This window comes from Balaenoptera borealis, assembly GCF_965194805.1.
Source record: "Balaenoptera borealis genome assembly, chromosome: 7".
Taxonomy (NCBI): domain Eukaryota; kingdom Metazoa; phylum Chordata; class Mammalia; order Artiodactyla; family Balaenopteridae; genus Balaenoptera; species Balaenoptera borealis.
The window spans coordinates 108,217,273-108,233,363 of NC_138864.1; the positions used below are offsets into that span (position 1 = coordinate 108,217,273).

Sequence of the window (16,091 nt, forward strand, 5' to 3'; positions counted from 1 at the left end):
GTTGTGAACAGTGAGCTTTCCTCATTGTTCAGCTTCCAGCCGTTTTCTTTAGTTCAGCTTCCAGAACCTGGCAGCCAGGCTTACAATATACCTCCGGCTGGGTTGTCTACTGTCAGTCAGCTCACGGCCATCACCATGCCTGTCTATGGCTGGGAACCACGCTTCCCAGAACCCCTTTCCCGGCATGATTCCAGGCTCAGTCTGCCAGTGAGAGGAACGTGCGTAAGATTCGGGCGGCTGAGTGGAGAGAACGCCATCATTCCAATGGTCAGATGTGGCGGGTTCATGGATCTCTCCCCACAAGGTCTCATTTCGCGGCCTCTTTTGGTAGGTGCTGTGGCTTCTTGGAATTTCCTGGTACCTCCAGCTTCTCCCACCCCAGTGCTGCAGGCTCAAGTCTTCAGTGACAATTTCACTAAACCTCTAGCCGCAGCTTTCAAGCCCTTCCCTTCCTCAGCAGCCTCCTCCCACATTTGTGAAGGCCCTAATGCCTTAATTTATTCTAGTGAAACCTATGGTGATTCTGTTTGACCGAGTCTAACTGAGACCCCCAGCAGGAGAATGAAGGGTTCGTTTCTGAGGAAATTGACCAGACCAAGAGAGGAAAAAAAAAAAACACCCCAAACTTTATAAATAATGACACTGGGAATCCTCAGTGAAGCAGCTGACTGTCCTTCCAATCACCTTATATTAGTTTTCTATTGCTGCTGTTACAAATTATTACAAACTTAGTGGCTTAAAACAACACGAATTTATGACCATACCATTCTGGAGGCCGGAAGTCTGATACAGGTCTCACTGGGGTTAAAGCAGTGTCAGTAGGGCTGCGTTCCCTTCTGGAAGCTCTAGCGGAGATTCTCTTTCCTCGCCTTTTCCAGCTTGTAGAGGCTGACTGTATTCCTGGCTCATGGCTTCCTTCCTCCACCTTCAAAACTCGCAACGTGGCATCTCCCTGACCTTTCTTCCGTAGTCACTCCCTCTGACCACAGCTGAGAAAGGTTCTCTGCTTTTAAGAACTCTTGTGATTAGATTGATCCCACCTGGGTAATGCAGGCTACTCTCCCCATCTCAAGGGCCTTAACCTGAATCTCATCTGCAAAGTCCCTTTTGCCATGTGAGGTAACATTTCCACAGGTTCTGGGGTTTAGGATGTGGACATCTTTGGAAGGTCATTATTCTGCCTATCACCCACCCTAAGATGAGCCCACCAGTTGGGAAGTCCTGCCAATGTATAGAGAGTTTCTAACAGTTTTAAGATCCCCATCCTTAAATATGAACGGATAGTCAAGGATCACAAGACATCTGAGCAAGCCTCTAACATGAAAGGCAAAACCAAAAATTAAAACACAAAGAACCTGGAACAAACAGCAACAATGCAGGGAGCAGAAACCTTTAAAAAGGGGGAAGGGGAATACCTATTTAACATCTTCAGAGGCATTTGTGAATCCTCAAAATAGGAACAAAAGGCTAAAAAAATAAAGACAAAAACTCTCAGATATTAAACACACGTTAGCAGAAATAAGAATTCTGTATTAAGTTTTGAAAATACAGGTGGGAATTTTCCCAGAAAGTAGAACAAGATCAAAAAGGTAGGAAACTGGAAAGGAAAAAATAAGAAAAATCACAGGGTTAGTCCAGGAGGTCCAGTATAGGAAAAATAACAGTTCTAGGAAGAATAGTGAAAATGAATAAAGGAAATTACCTAAGAAATAACAGAAATATTTTTGAGAGTTGAAAGAATAAACCTCCAGAATGAAAGGGATATTAAATACCTGGTCAAATAAATGAACAAAACCCCTGTCACACACATGATGAAATTTAAACAACACAAGGGAGAAACAGAATCTCCTGAAAACTTCCAGAGAAAAGGAGCCAGAAATCAGCATTGTATCAGGCTCCTCAGCAACACGGGGGGCTAGAAAACAAACGTCTGTTTTCCAATCAGGAATTCCAGTCAAATTATCAATAAAATATAAGAGTAAAATGAAAAGCCTCAAAAAATTACCTCCTTGTCCTCCTTTCTTAGGAAACTACTGAAGGATGGGCACAAAAAAAGGGGGGGAGAGGATGAGAGTTAAAAGTAAAGCAAGAAACATCCTGTGACCCAGGGTAGAGAATCCAACCCAGGAGAAAAGATAGAGAATTTCCAGGATGGTAATGGAATTAAGTCCTGGGATGATGGCTGGGAGCCACACCCAGAGAGCAGCCAGCCCAGGTCACCGCAGGAGGAGATACAGCTCCGAGAAAACAATGCTGACATGGCCTTATGGTTCTATAGTAAAGACTGGGAAATAATTAAGTATAAAGAAAATTAAGCAAATTAAAATGAGGAAATTATTATTTCAGAATTAAAGTTTAAAAGGAAATGTAAAACTATGTGGCTATGCTGTCAACAGTATTTATATAATTAACAACACTAATTTTTGATTTAACCAAAAATCGTGCTATAACTAAATTGTGACAGTAAATGGAGTAGTATACCTAAGTGGTGATGTTAGAGCTAAATCCTCATTTCACATAGTAGAAAAAGTAAAAAAAAAAAAAAAAAGCCAAAATGAAGAAGTATCAATATGAGCATTTTAAATGGAGGGAAAAAATCAGAAGAAACAGATTGGGCTATTTAAATGGAGGAAAATAATCAGAAGAAACAAAATGGGCTGAACTTCCCAGGTGGCACAGTGGTTAAGAATCTGCCTGCCAATGCAGGGGACACGGGTTCAAGCCCTGGTCCGGGAAGATCCCACATGCTGTGGAGCAACTAAGCCTGTGAGCCACAACTACTGAGCCTGCGCTCTAGAGCCCATGAGCCACAACTACTGAGCCCATGTGTCACAACTACTGAAGCCCGCATGCTCTAGGGCCCATGTGCTGCAACTACTGAGCCCGTGCTGTAACTGCTGAAGCCCGTGCACCTAGAGCCCGTGCTCTGCAACAAGCCACCGCAATGAGAAGCTGGTGCACTGCAACAAAGAGTAGCCCCAGCTCACCGCAACTAGAGAAATCCTGCGTGCAGCAACGAAGACCCAACGCAGCCAAAAATAAAAAATAAATAAAATACAATAAAATAAAATGTAACTCTTAAAAAAAAAAAAGAAACAAATGGGCTGAAAGTGGTTGCTTGTGGGAGGGCAGAGGGTGGCTCATTGTTATTCTGGGACTAGCACCATCTGACTTGATAGTCTATGGACATGTATGCCATTGATAGAAATAAAAATGTAAATGTAAAGAACAAGCCAAATGCCTATCAAACTGATGGCAAATAAACAAAATGTGGTCTACCCATACAGTGGAATGTGATTCAGCCACAAAAGCAATGAAGTACAGACACTGCTACAACATGGAAACATTATGCCAATTGAGCGGAGCCAGGCGCACATATTGTGCACATCCATTTGGATCAATGCCCAGAATAGGCAAATCCACGGAAAGCAGACCGGTGGCAGAGGGGCACTGAGGCGTGCCTACTTAATGGCTACGGAGTTTCTTTTGGGGGTGATGAAAATGTTCTTGAACTAGATAGCGGTGAAGGTTGCACAACGTCGTGAATGTACAAAAAGCCACTGAATTGTGCACTTTAAGTGGTTAAAATGGTGAACTTTGTTAGGTGACTTGTATCTCAGTAATAAAATATAAAGAATACTGGATTCTGTCTATAGAGTATACAGATTTTATTTTTGGCTAAATGAGAGTTGTTTACAAAGTCTCTGCAACATATTTCTACATTCTTCTGGCTTTAGTAAGCATAGGATGATGAATATGATTGAAGCCTTCGATGATTTATGGTTTCCACGGTTTCTGAGGATCAGTCATCATCCTGCATAGCCAAGATTATACTTTAGGCACATTAGACAGAAATGAATTATGTACTAACCTCAAAATATAATATTAGAAATATTTATGCATGCAGTTCTTCAGTAAGCTTAACAGCTTGCTTTCTTGTCATCTGACACTTTCAGAGTAGAGAAGTGCGGAAAACTTAATGAATTCAGAGTTCTGGGAAGTGACGGCTTGTGAATGAGGTTACATTGTATTCTGCTCCTTTTTTTCCCAATCATATTTATGTCTCATTCTTTGGCATCCCTTCCTTCTGCAACATCTTCTATTGTGTTTTATTCAATAGTCAATTACTGAAAATCAGGTCAGTCATTCTGACCACAAAGAAGAGCTTGATCCTTAAGAGACAAGCCAAGAAGCAAACCTTGGCCACTAAGACTTGGGGTCTCATGTGTGCATTATTTTCAGAGTTCAAATTTGTTTCTGTTGTTATTTTTTAGTGGTTTGTTTATTTGGGTTTTTGGTAGGTCACCAAGAAGATTTGAAAAATCCTATCTCACTTAATGGCTTTTTAGGATCTATCCAAAGCTTCGCTATGCTTGTTATTTTCTCCTAAGTCACTTGATGTCCTCATTTATACACCCTACTTAAAAAACTCAACCACGAGAGTGTATGTAGAAATGGGATGTCTTTTCTCCTTTAAGCAACATCACTCATTCTTTCCTAAAAGTTTTACTTTTATGTGGATTGTTCTTTAAGAATCACTTGGAACAATGCTGCAAAATAATGCAGCTAAATGTTTAAGCAATTAGAGAGTGGTTAGTTTTATTAAACTTTGTACACAGAGTTTTGTTTGCAAAATGTTTACAGCTACTAAGTGGTTGTAGTGCATGACTAATTTGTGGTAAAATTCTAGTAATATAAATTCATTCCAAAGAAAAACCCAGAAAGACCAAGTGACTTGCCAGGATCACACTGCACAGGAATGAAGAAAAATGCAGATTAGTACTTTTAGTTGAATAGTTGCCATTTAAATAGTTACAAGCAAATTAGGTATTTGCATATTATATAAATAAAAATTAATTTATACCAACATCAAAAGGCAAAAGAACCATTTGTGAATCTTGTAGTATTTGACATGCTTACTAATAAATGAAAACTTTAAAAGTTTTAGTTTATTAAAATATTATTGCTTTTTAGTAAAGTATATTTTATTTTTTTAAAGTATTTGTGAATTGTTACAGCCTTATCATTTATTACTTGGAGCCACTCCCACCTCTCCCCTCAGTAACTTCACATAATAGTTTTCAGTTAAGTTAATGTAATGGTTATTTTTCCAAATAATTATAAAGAAGATCCCTGATTAAAGACTTTGGTAATATTCCTTTCTTATCTATGGGTAGGTCTCCCCAGTTCTGGCAAACACATATATATTTCATCTCTCTTTCTCTACACATACACAAACACAAAGAGTTATCGGGTGTGATATCTATTAGGCTATTACAAATATGACCCCAATCCTGGAATAGAGAAAGGACCTTGGTGGAAAAACTAGTGAGATGTGAATCAAGTCTGAAATTTAGTTAACAATAAGGTACCAATGTTGGTTTGTTAGTATTGACAATGTACCATGATTACATACAATATAACAGAGGGTGAGAGATAGAAAACTTCTTTGTACACCTTTTCTTTAAAGTTATTCCAACAAAAAGTTTATCTAAAAAGTTAAGTGCTGTAAGCAGAAAGTTTGAGTCTAGACATGAGTACTGTGAGTTGTATAGTTATCTACTGCTGCATAACAAATAACCCCAAAATGTAGTGGCTTAAAACAACAAACATGTATTATGTCACAATTTCTGTGGGTCAGGAATCTGGGCACATTTTAACTGGGTCCTCTGGCTCAGGGTCTCTCACAGGCTACAGTCAAGGGTTTGGCTGCAGCTGCAGTCATCCCCAGGCTGGTTGCAGGGGGATTCATTTTCAAGTTCACTCATGTGGCTCGTGGAAGGCCTCGGGTCCTCATGAGCTACTGTCTGAAGACATCAATTCCTCGCCAGATGTGCCTCTCCATTGGGCAGATCCCAACGTGGCAGGTGTCTTTCCTTAGAGAGAGAGAGACAGACAGACAGACAGCACGTGCAAAAACATGAAAGAATCGCAGTCCATTTGTAACCTTATCTCTAAAGAGACATCCACTTTTGCTGCATCTTATCTGGAAGAAGCAAGTCACTAGGTCCAGCCCATGCTCACGGGGAGGGGACTACACAGGTCATGAATACCCATAGGTGGGGATCCGTGGGGGCCAGCTGAGAGGCCGTCTACCGAACGAGCAGCCCCATGATTACATCCACAATGAAGAGAACAGCACTGATCAGGAGAGAGGCACTGGAATCAGAGCGATCTGGGTTTGTACTCCTACGCAAAAACCTTACAGTCACATCATCGTGGACAAATTATTTAATTCTTCTGTTTGTTCTCTCACGTGCAGAAATCTGAATTAATACCTACTTCATGGGACTATTTTGAAAGTTAGATTACGTGAGATAATTCATGTAAAATGCTGAGCAAGTGCCTAGCACAAAATAAGAGCTCAGTGTTAGCTGTTACTGTTGTCATCATTATTGTTGTTTCTTATCTGATTTAGAGTCACTTGAGCCTGACACTGAAGAATTGCTGGAGTTCTCAGGCGAGGAGGAGGAGGAAGAGAGGGAAGATCTGGGCAGAGGGAATATTACACACACGCTTGGAAATGTGCAGGTGCCTGCAGGTCAGCAGCAGCAAGCAGCTGGGAGCTGAGCAAGAGCTCAGAAGCCAGGTCCTAACTGGGGGGGGGGGCGGGCAGGGGGGTGGGTGTCTGGAGAAGAGGGTGGCCACCTAGGCAGGGGTGAGACCCACGAAAGACGGAGAGGGAGCAAAGTCACGTGTCAGTAGAAGAACAACTGGAGGCAACACAAAAGCTGGACTAAAGGTTAAGAGGTGGGGCAAGAAAGCCACCTAGGAGGCTACTGAGGGTGCAGAGAAAGGGATGGATTTTAAAGAAGTTAAGATAGAAGGCAGGCAAGGCTTGGAGAGTGTGGGTGAGGCCGGGGCAGGGCAGGTGGTCAGCTTTAACCACGGCAGAGAGCAGGGAGAGCTGGTTTTGGGAAATGAAAATGAGCACAGCTTTGGCACTATAATTGAAAGAGGTTTAGAACAGCACGTTAAACTATCTAGTACCCTCTGGAGGCAAGGTTCAAGTACAGCTGCCCCATAGCCTGTTTTGAGTAAGGCGTCCTCGTGGAAGAAGGTTGCAGGGAAAGTGGCTGCTTGGTCCTGGCGTGACCAGTTGAAGAGTCATGCAAATTACCTTCCAAATACCTGTGTGTGTGTGTGACTTATTGGGTGGCCAAGTCTGGTAAAGTTGTCTGAATGAACAAGTGATCCTCTCTTTCAAAAGTTAAAGATTTTGTATGAAAAAAATAGAAATATGGAAACAAGGAGCTGTGAAGAATATCCGTGGCTAGAGCTCTAGGTGAGGAAAGTCATCACGTAGCAGGTGTATTTGGAAACAGGGGAGTAAGTAAGGTTACTCAGGGAAAACAGAGCAAGTAAGAAAGCAAAAGACAGAGTTCTGGGGAAATAATAACCACAGGACAGAAAAGGAAGCGAAATGGTCTCATTTGATTTGCGTGGCAGACAGAAATTCCAAGTCCTAGCCCTGAGGTGAAAGGACTTTCCCGGACAAAGTATAAGCAGGAGTGGGGAGAGGCAGGGCGGGTGTGGGAAGGGTAGGGAGGTGGAGGCCTGAGCTTTGGGAAGCAGGGCGAGCTGTCACCTGACGTCAGGCTGTGGAGCTGCTCCAGGCCGGAGGGAAAGTGGAAGGACAAGGCCTGGACTTTCCGAAGGTGCCCCTTCCATGCAGCGGGATGGCACGTGGAGACAGCTGGTGGGGTGGCAGGCTGACCTTCGGCTCAATCAGTGCCTGGGGCAGAAAGAAGCGGCAGAGGAGCCCTGGGAGGTGGGCTGGCTGAGACAGCTCCCTCCTGAGCCTTTTCACCCACCCCCCGCTCGGACCTAGAAAACCAGGCGTTGTTTTCGGTCTAACAACTTCCCTTCCATAGTAAGCAGGTTAAAATTTAGGAAAGTAGTTCAAGTGTGACCCGGGGCCTTCTTCACCTTGCTTTCTAAACCGAATGGAAACGTTAACTTTGTCGTGTCCTGGACACAGAAACCTAGTCGTCTGTGCCATGTTCCCTCCCGTGCCTTGTCAGATTTGGCCTCCAGCCCACCTGAGCCTGGCGCCGCCTGTAAGAAGAGGGCCTGGTGGACCACGGAATCCACACCACTCCACGGAGGCAGAGGAGCGTCTGTCTGAAGGTGAGGTCTACAGGCTCCTCACTGGGAGCGGGATATACTCCCGCTCTACGCCTTTCAAGTGACCCAAGGCATCGACTTCACCCACTTTTTCCTAGGTATCCAGCATCAAAAAGGAGTATCCCCACAAATTCTGTGGAATTCCTCTAAAATACAACCGTTAGCAATATGCTAATAATTAACCATTTATTAGCATTAAAAACACACGTAATTCAGGGCAATGAAACTCAAAAACTGAAAGAAGAAAAACCACCTTGGTATTTCTGTTTTCTTGTTTCTTATTCATGGCCCCAAAGGTCACCAATACATTTTCTCTTCTCAATCGGCGGCACGGTGCTCTTCCCCAATCATTATAACCGATTTCAGATGGTGCTAGAAAATTATATTGACTCTGAACACCAAAAGAAATCAGTCATCCTCTAAGGGGTCATAGGAGGATGCGAGGGTTGGGAAGGGCCCAAAGATTAATACATCCACCATACACTCAGCCTTTTAACCCATGCACGACAGAGTCTGTGTTACAGGAAAAGTACTATAGAAGGTTTACTGTACAAATGAGTGTGAAGTTCTAGTAGTGAGACGTCGCATAATTAACCTGTTGTTTGTAACACCGCTGCTCACCGCTGGCGGCGGGGAGCTGGTGGGGGGCGGTGACGGCGGGGAGGATGGACCAGCTGCAGCGGCAGCGCCAGGTGGGCTCTCCTCACCGGCTGGTCTTTGCTTTTGAAGTCTTCAGGGCTGGTCCCATTCGTTCCTTTTGCCGCTGGCAGCGCAGCTGGTCTCCCCCAAGAACACTGATTTCAAATGGTGCTAGACAATCACTATTTAAATCTAAACCACCATGTGAAACCAGCTTCCTGAAGAAGCTTTAGAATCTGTTCTTCCTTCAGAGTGCTCTCTTACAATAAATAAAACAACCTAGAAAGGAAAAAGTTGAAACTGCGCTGTGAGGTATTTACTTTGTGGTCTAAATCGAGCTTTAGCAAATCTCTGTGCACGTGCTGCTCTCACCAAATCTGATGCGGGGCGGGGCGGGGGGTGGGGGGGCGTGTGCCTGTGACTCTTTATTCTTGAGCTGCCCAGACAAAGATTCGGTTTCATCATTTAGAGGCAACGGCACACGTCAACCCCTTCACTCCCGGTGGGAGGTCCCGGGAAATCCTTTCCTTGGGGAAAAGATCGGCCAGAGCTGATCCAGGGGTCAGAGTGCCCAGGTGCAGGATAAGTCAAAGTGCTACAACATACATGTAAATGGTACCAAGTAAGCAGGCGCTCTGGTATGAGTTCAAGAAAACGCTTCCCTAAACCTGGTGCTTTCGTTTGAAGATAATTTTGTTTGATTCAAAGGATGACTATGATTTGGGGGTCTAAGGAGGACAATGGAATAGCTCAGAGGCAAAGTAATATATTGATGCTAATGAGATCCTAATGTTTTTTTCCAGAATGGAATTCCTTCGGTTGCACCTATGAGTAAAGGATTTTTGTTGGCTTTACTTAAGATTCTGCTCCCCTCCACTCACTGCACTCCCAGTTCTCCTTAAATTATTTTTTGCTGCAGTTCTTTTCTCCTTCCCATTATGGTTCTTGATATCATTTTATTAGGAAGCCTACTGCCGTTCCCTTCAGGGTTCTAGGGATTCAAGAAGATACTTACTGTATCTGGGACACCTAACTAAAGAGATGTGCATTCTTTTTTTAAAATGGTTATGAAAAATTTCACACATACATTAACTTTGAATGACAATAAATGTATTCCTAAATTTCTTCCGTCTAAATTCAATAACTGTTCATTTTTGCCACTTTTGCTTTAGTGATGTTATCTACATGTACAACATATGTATTCTTTTTGCTGAATCATTTGAAAGTAAATCAACAACCATCCTGACATTGTTTTCCTAACTTCTTGAACAGGTCTAAAAAAATAAGGCCATTCTTCCATATAGTTACAATATCTTATTCATACCTAAGAAAATTAACAATTTCTTAGCATCATCTAACACGTACCCTATATCACAACCTTTCCCACTTTCTCCAAAAAAATTTCTTTTGTGGTTTTGTTGGCTTGTTTTCAACCCCAAATCCCACTGAGGTTCACTCATTAAGACTCTTTGGTTTCTTTTAACCTAAAACATTTCCCCACCCTTTTTTGGTTTTATCATGATAGCGTCACCTTGTGAGAATGGTTCTAATCTTGGCTGTACCGTTCACTTATTCTGCTTTCTTTGCTTAAATAAATTAACAGAAACTTAGCTTTTCTTTTTAACTTTCCTCATACATCAAATGCCTGTGGGAAGAACAGCCAATTACAATGTGCCTGTGGTTGAGGATTTCAGGTGGGTTCAGCAGGATGTTAATAAGCCAGGAGGGAGAGGGGCTTCAGCTCAGGTCTGATTCCCATTCTTATCCCTGACAGGCTTGTCCAGTTACCCCTCAATAGGAGATCCCAACACAGACTCACCCTTCACAATGGAAAAGCATCACTGCACGTACCTACTACTACTAGGCTAGTTTTTTCATCTCTTTAAATAAGGAAATAGAACACTATGGGCTGCAGAACTGGGCAGCAATCACTAACTTCGTCAAAGTAGCTCACTAACTGCAAAGAAATGCACATATTTTGTCAAGTGACAGGCAGTTAAATATTTCAACTGGATAGTAAAGTCAAGCATTTAAACTTGAAAAAGTGCCAAGAATCACTGGCACTCTCAAATAACTATTTCACAAATTTTGTGATTAATTTAGGGGTCCCCTGTATCCTTCTCGATATGCTATTGTAATTGATAATAACAATGACTGAAGTATGCAAGATGCAGCCAGATTGTTCTCATTAGTTAAAAAATTCAAAATCCAGAACAAAAAGGTCTGCTTATTTTTTTACAAATGACTAGTTACAGCTTTTGCTTACTGCCACTTAGAAGTTTTTTTGTTTTGTTGTTTTTTTCTTTTGTTTCCTTGAAGAGTGAATTTCTTCCTTTTACTTATGACTGATAAGATCATACATAAAATATGTCACACCCACACATGCACATGTATGTGTGCGCGCACACACACAGACACACACACACACACACACACACATATATATCTATAACCATACCGTTCTGTTACCTGAGCAGAAACAAAGAGATATGGTAAGTTTTCTGTAGTATCCTTTAAGTATGTTTTTCAAAAAATTCAGCAGAAGAACGAAGGTGGATATATTCTTTCCCATGTATGTCTCTTCACACGAGGAGGCATTTTCAGCAGACAAAGAGTAATTACTAGCACAGGGATCAGTCACGTAGTATACTTCTCTGAAGTCTGTAAGCCCTTGGGGGGAAACTGAGGTATTTAGTTGGTGACTGTGAAATGACTTTAAACAAAATACAGTGAATTAGAGATCTTGAGTTGGACCTCTGTTTGTGTTTAATCGTCCAGCAAGAGGTCGGTTTCCTGCAAAGCCGTCTGCATGGGCAGACTGGCTATCAAATTAACACAGAGAAAAAAATCGCATTGTTCACTAGTAGGGAAGTGAAAAAAAAAACAGTTGATAAATTAACAGGGGCTCGTTCATTCTCTTTCCAGGACGTACACAGGTAAACAGGACGACAGCACGTGGTATCTGCTTACTTTGCTGAGTCTTTCAGTGACAGTCAACTGCAAGGAAAGATTTTACTCAGTAAACATCAGCGTGTTTCCACTCCTCCCCATCCTCCAACCTCCAACAATCAACCTGATTGTTCTGTATTTTCAGGGCAGGAGACGGCAGGGCTGAATTTCTGTTAACGCAGGGTGTCTCTATTTTAACCACTGACAGTTTTAAGGTACTGCATCGTTTGAAAGGAATGTTATTTTTTAACAACTCTTTCTTACACACACAACACACACTTAACATTGTTAAACTCTCCACCTCCACATTAAAGTGATCACCTTTCAAGAACAAAATCCCTCCTTGGTGTCTCTCAGCACACAGGCTAAAAGAATGCGTTTCTATTTCAAAATCCCACCTGCGATTCTTTACTTCATGCTGTTTTGGAGCAAGCTGCCATTCTTTGTTTTTTTTCTTCCAGATCTGATAGGAAAGTTAGAGCCTGAAATGTGAATCAATAAGCCACACCGGTAACTCCTGTGTGGCAAAAGCGGAACAGTGGAAACACGTTGTCTTCCTTGAAGTGAAACGCCAGTCTGTTCTTGCACGAGCAAACTGGATTAAGATAACGTCCCCTGGGGCTTGAGGATATTTCACAAGGAGACAGCATCTGACTATGACGCTTCTTTAAAGAAGGTAGCTTCAGAACGTTACAGACTTCAGGATACAAGAGTCCTAACCCAAATATTCAGGCCAGGCTAAAGATGCAACTGTTATCGGTTGGAAGGTGCTGGATCGTACAGTGGGAAGTAGTTCTCTGTTGACTTACATGCCTTTAATGAATACTTTCTTACAGGAAGCAGATAAATAAGTAGCGCAGGATCTGGAGCTCCAGCTCTAAGCTGAAGTCCTGGCTGTGCTGTTGACTAGCTATGGGATCTTGGGCAATCATTTAATTTTGCTGAGCCTTAGCATGCCAATCTAGAGAATGCAGATACAAATTCCTATCCTGCAGTGGTTCTTAGAGGCATATGGAATTCCGTATATGGCAACAACTGTAATTTTTTAAAAAGCACTACACACAAATATTGTTTTATTAGATGGATCAGGACGCTGCGGTGCCTTTTCAGAGTGAAGGCCACATGAACTGCGAAGAGGATGGAAAAGCACTCTGATAAATCATAACAGCTTCCATCTTTGGGGGACTCACTCTGTGCCAAACACTGGGCTACGTGCTTTCTATGCATTTTCTCGTCATTCACAACCACCTGCAAGGCTAGTGGCGCTATTTCCATTTTTCAGGTGAAGGAACAGAGATATAGCGAGGGTACAGGACTTGCTCTTGGTCACCAAGTTTAGGAATGGCAAGACCAGGATTCAGACTCCACTCTGCTTGGTTCCAGGCCCAGGCTCTTACTCACCATTCTTTGCTGCTTGGTGCTTTATAGATACTGTAACGGCCAATCTTCACATGGCCATGTGGACCTCTGAAGATAAACAGGCTCTGAGGTGCAGGGTTTCGTCAGTAAGCACATGAGCAAACCGCTGAAACCAGCTTTGGTCCCGAACAGCAGAAGCGGCACCTAACAACCAAGAGGAAGGAGAAAACTTGGAAACCGGTAGGATTTGGCCCCAGACCCTCCGCCACACTCTGACTTGCAGAGAGACCTTAAGCAAGTCACATCGTCTCTAAAGCCTTGTTCTCCTACTAGTCTTAAGCAAGCTCAAGTCTTTTTAAGTCCAGCAGCCCCCTCCCGCATGGGACTGTGGCAGTGCTAAAACACCGTCTCCAAATACAGCCCGCCAGCTCATCCTCCAAAGCTGCCCGTTTCTATGGGGCAGTTTGGTGGGATGGTCCAACGCAGACTTCTGGGGCTGGAACGTCAAGTTCTGGAACTCGCTCCCTGCACAAACTGAGGGAAGTTACTTGACTCTCTGTGCCTCGGTCTCCTCACCTGTGAAATCAGGGTAATAACAAGACCTACCACGTAAGGTTGTTGTGAGAATTAAGACAGAGAAGGAGAAGCAAGTGGAACTAGAAATAGCACATGTACACATTCAATAAATGATGGTTATGATGATAAAAATAAGAAATCGGTTTTCCTTCAGCCTGTTCTAAGCACAGATGTGGCTAAGAGATCTGTCATGGCTCCCAAACGGAAGGGCTCCCGGATCCCACGCCCACACCCTGAGCTGTACGGGGCACATTCCACAGCCGCTAACCACAGAGGAGTCTGACGAATACTAAACCCTGAAAAGATGCCCTCGGATCTACGAATGGCATCTCCAACTGAACTGACCGAAGTGAGTGGTTTTAATATTTTCTGCCTTCTCCTCTTCCCATTCTGAGACCTCAATATGGGATCCATACCCTTGATTTTAAGCAGAAGTTCACGTTATAGACTTTTTCTGATAGTAAATTGGAAGTTGAGTGTTTCAGAGAAAAAAAATCCAAGATCAAACACTGATGACCACCTAAAAAAACTTACTGGGGGATCCTCCAGGAACAAAATAAAACAAAGCTCCCTCCCTTGAGACTGATTTTTGAGCACAAGCCTCTACTTACATAGGGTGTCAAAGAAATCTGTAGACAGGTATTTTCCAGGCACAGAAATCCTCAGGGGGCATTTGTTCAGAAGATCAGCACCTGGAATTTAAAGGACAGTATGAGCCCTTAGGAAACATCCCAGAGTTGACAGAGGAAACAAAGTCAGTTGTTTTCTCTCATTACTCCACCAGTGTGATAAAGAGATGAATTTTTTAGGAGGAAAAAGGAGCACCTTCTCTTTCCTGCTTAAGACACACAGGTCAGGAAAGTTCCTGCCCAGCGAGCGGCACACGCCTCCTCAAGCTGGAGGTCTCTCTGTGTGAAGCTGGTGTGGCTGCGTGCATTTCACAGCCCCTCAAGGTGTGTTCAGCTAGACGTCTTATGAAATAAAGCACCATATGGACCCTATACTTCCAGTCACGGAGAAAGGCATGAAAGCAGCCTGCACAGGAGGCTTCTATTTCCAAAACTGGTTTTGCAACCTCCTGCCGCAGCGGCACAGACTCCAGAGGGCCAGCAGAGGGCAGCACGAGTCTGTAAATTTGACCTTTTCCTGCTTGGGAATCAGGCGGAGGACAATCTAGAACAGGATCCGGGTGACACTCTCCTTTGTGGTCTAACTCTAAAGGTGGAAAGCACCTTTCACCACATCACAGGAGCGGGAGCCCAGGTCGTCGAGGTCTTCGTTCCTGAAAGCTGGTTGTTCGAGGGAACGCTCGAGTCTTCCGCACACGGGACCTGCCCAGCTCCTGGGAGGGCTTCAGAGCAGCTCCAAGGAAGGTTCCTTAGGGAGGCCTGGCTCTCAAACGCTCACGTTTCAGCCAGCGAGAGGCTGAGTGACTCAGCAGTGCCATGCAGGAAAGTCTGTCAAGTGACTGCCTATTGAAATGTCTAAGTTAATGATTACAACCCCTCGGAGGAGGAACTTAAACACAGCCAAGGCCAGAGAGCAGGCTTGCTCACCAGCGGACGCGTCAGACCTGGTTCACAGGCGTGACCTTTCAGCCGAGCGCTACTGAGCGGGACTGTGCTCAGGTGCTTCAAGATGCCGTCACAACAGGGACACACTATGTCAGGGAGATTCTTCAGAGCTGGGATTGAAATTCAAGAGGATCTTGACCAGTAAGAGAAACGGTTGAGAAAACCAACAGGTATATTCAGTAGTGTCTTACAACAGAAAAATCAATCTAAAAAAAATCAAGCAAGTGGAGAAGTACACATGGGAAGGAAGATCTATCAGGGTAAACACACACAATTCAAGCCGACGTGGAGTCACACACGATTCTGGAATATTTAAACAACGTTATAAAATGATAGCATGTTTCCAAAATTGTCTGATCATAAAAATGAGGATAGGACCCAAGTCAGAGAGGAGGAGCTCTTTCCCTTTTTGACAGTGGCTGAGACGTGCATCAGACTGTGGGGAATGCCAGTCTGCTGTTTTCTGGGAGCTTTTCAGTCTTTGGAAAAGTATTTGGAATAGTTCATTTAAGCTGCTCGGAAGTCCTCCTTCAATTAACCTTTTCTTGTAAAAGCATGTGATAAAGCCTAATTCTGCACTATGCTTCTTCCATCCTTGCTGTCACTTCTCTTGAGGAACTTGGGACCTGTGCCTGCAGCCTCTTATGACTTAGATGCACGGACATCATCTGCTCTTGGGGAGACCAGAGCACAGAAAGGTCTGGTCAAGAAAACTGTATGAGTTGGTGCTAAGGTTTCTTAACTATGAGGATGTAAGTGTGACAGAGGCATTTTCAGCTTCCCATAACTTCTCTGCCCTCCCCACTTCCCATGAGCACTGGAAGTCTGTGCCTTCTACAGTTGCTCTAATCTAAGTATGGTGCTGAG

At 43.4% G+C, this 16,091-nt stretch overlaps 1 protein-coding gene across 2 annotated transcripts in view; it reads right to left on the bottom strand.

Annotated features, from left to right (window-relative positions):
- Positions 1-3,653: 3,653 nt before the first annotated feature.
- The window catches only part of LOC309632091 (uncharacterized protein), a 204,679-nt gene continuing 192,241 nt past the window's right edge, over positions 3,654-16,091 (bottom strand). Inside the window, exons 8-9 of one of the 2 annotated variants that reach the window (XM_082399261.1) lie at positions 14,262-14,342; positions 3,654-13,278 (exon numbers count right to left, since the gene is read on the bottom strand). The gene's annotated coding sequence lies outside the window, so the exon portion shown is untranslated. Of the gene's footprint in view, positions 14,343-16,091 lie in introns of both variants that reach the window. The other variant, XM_082399262.1, reaches the window with a different exon arrangement.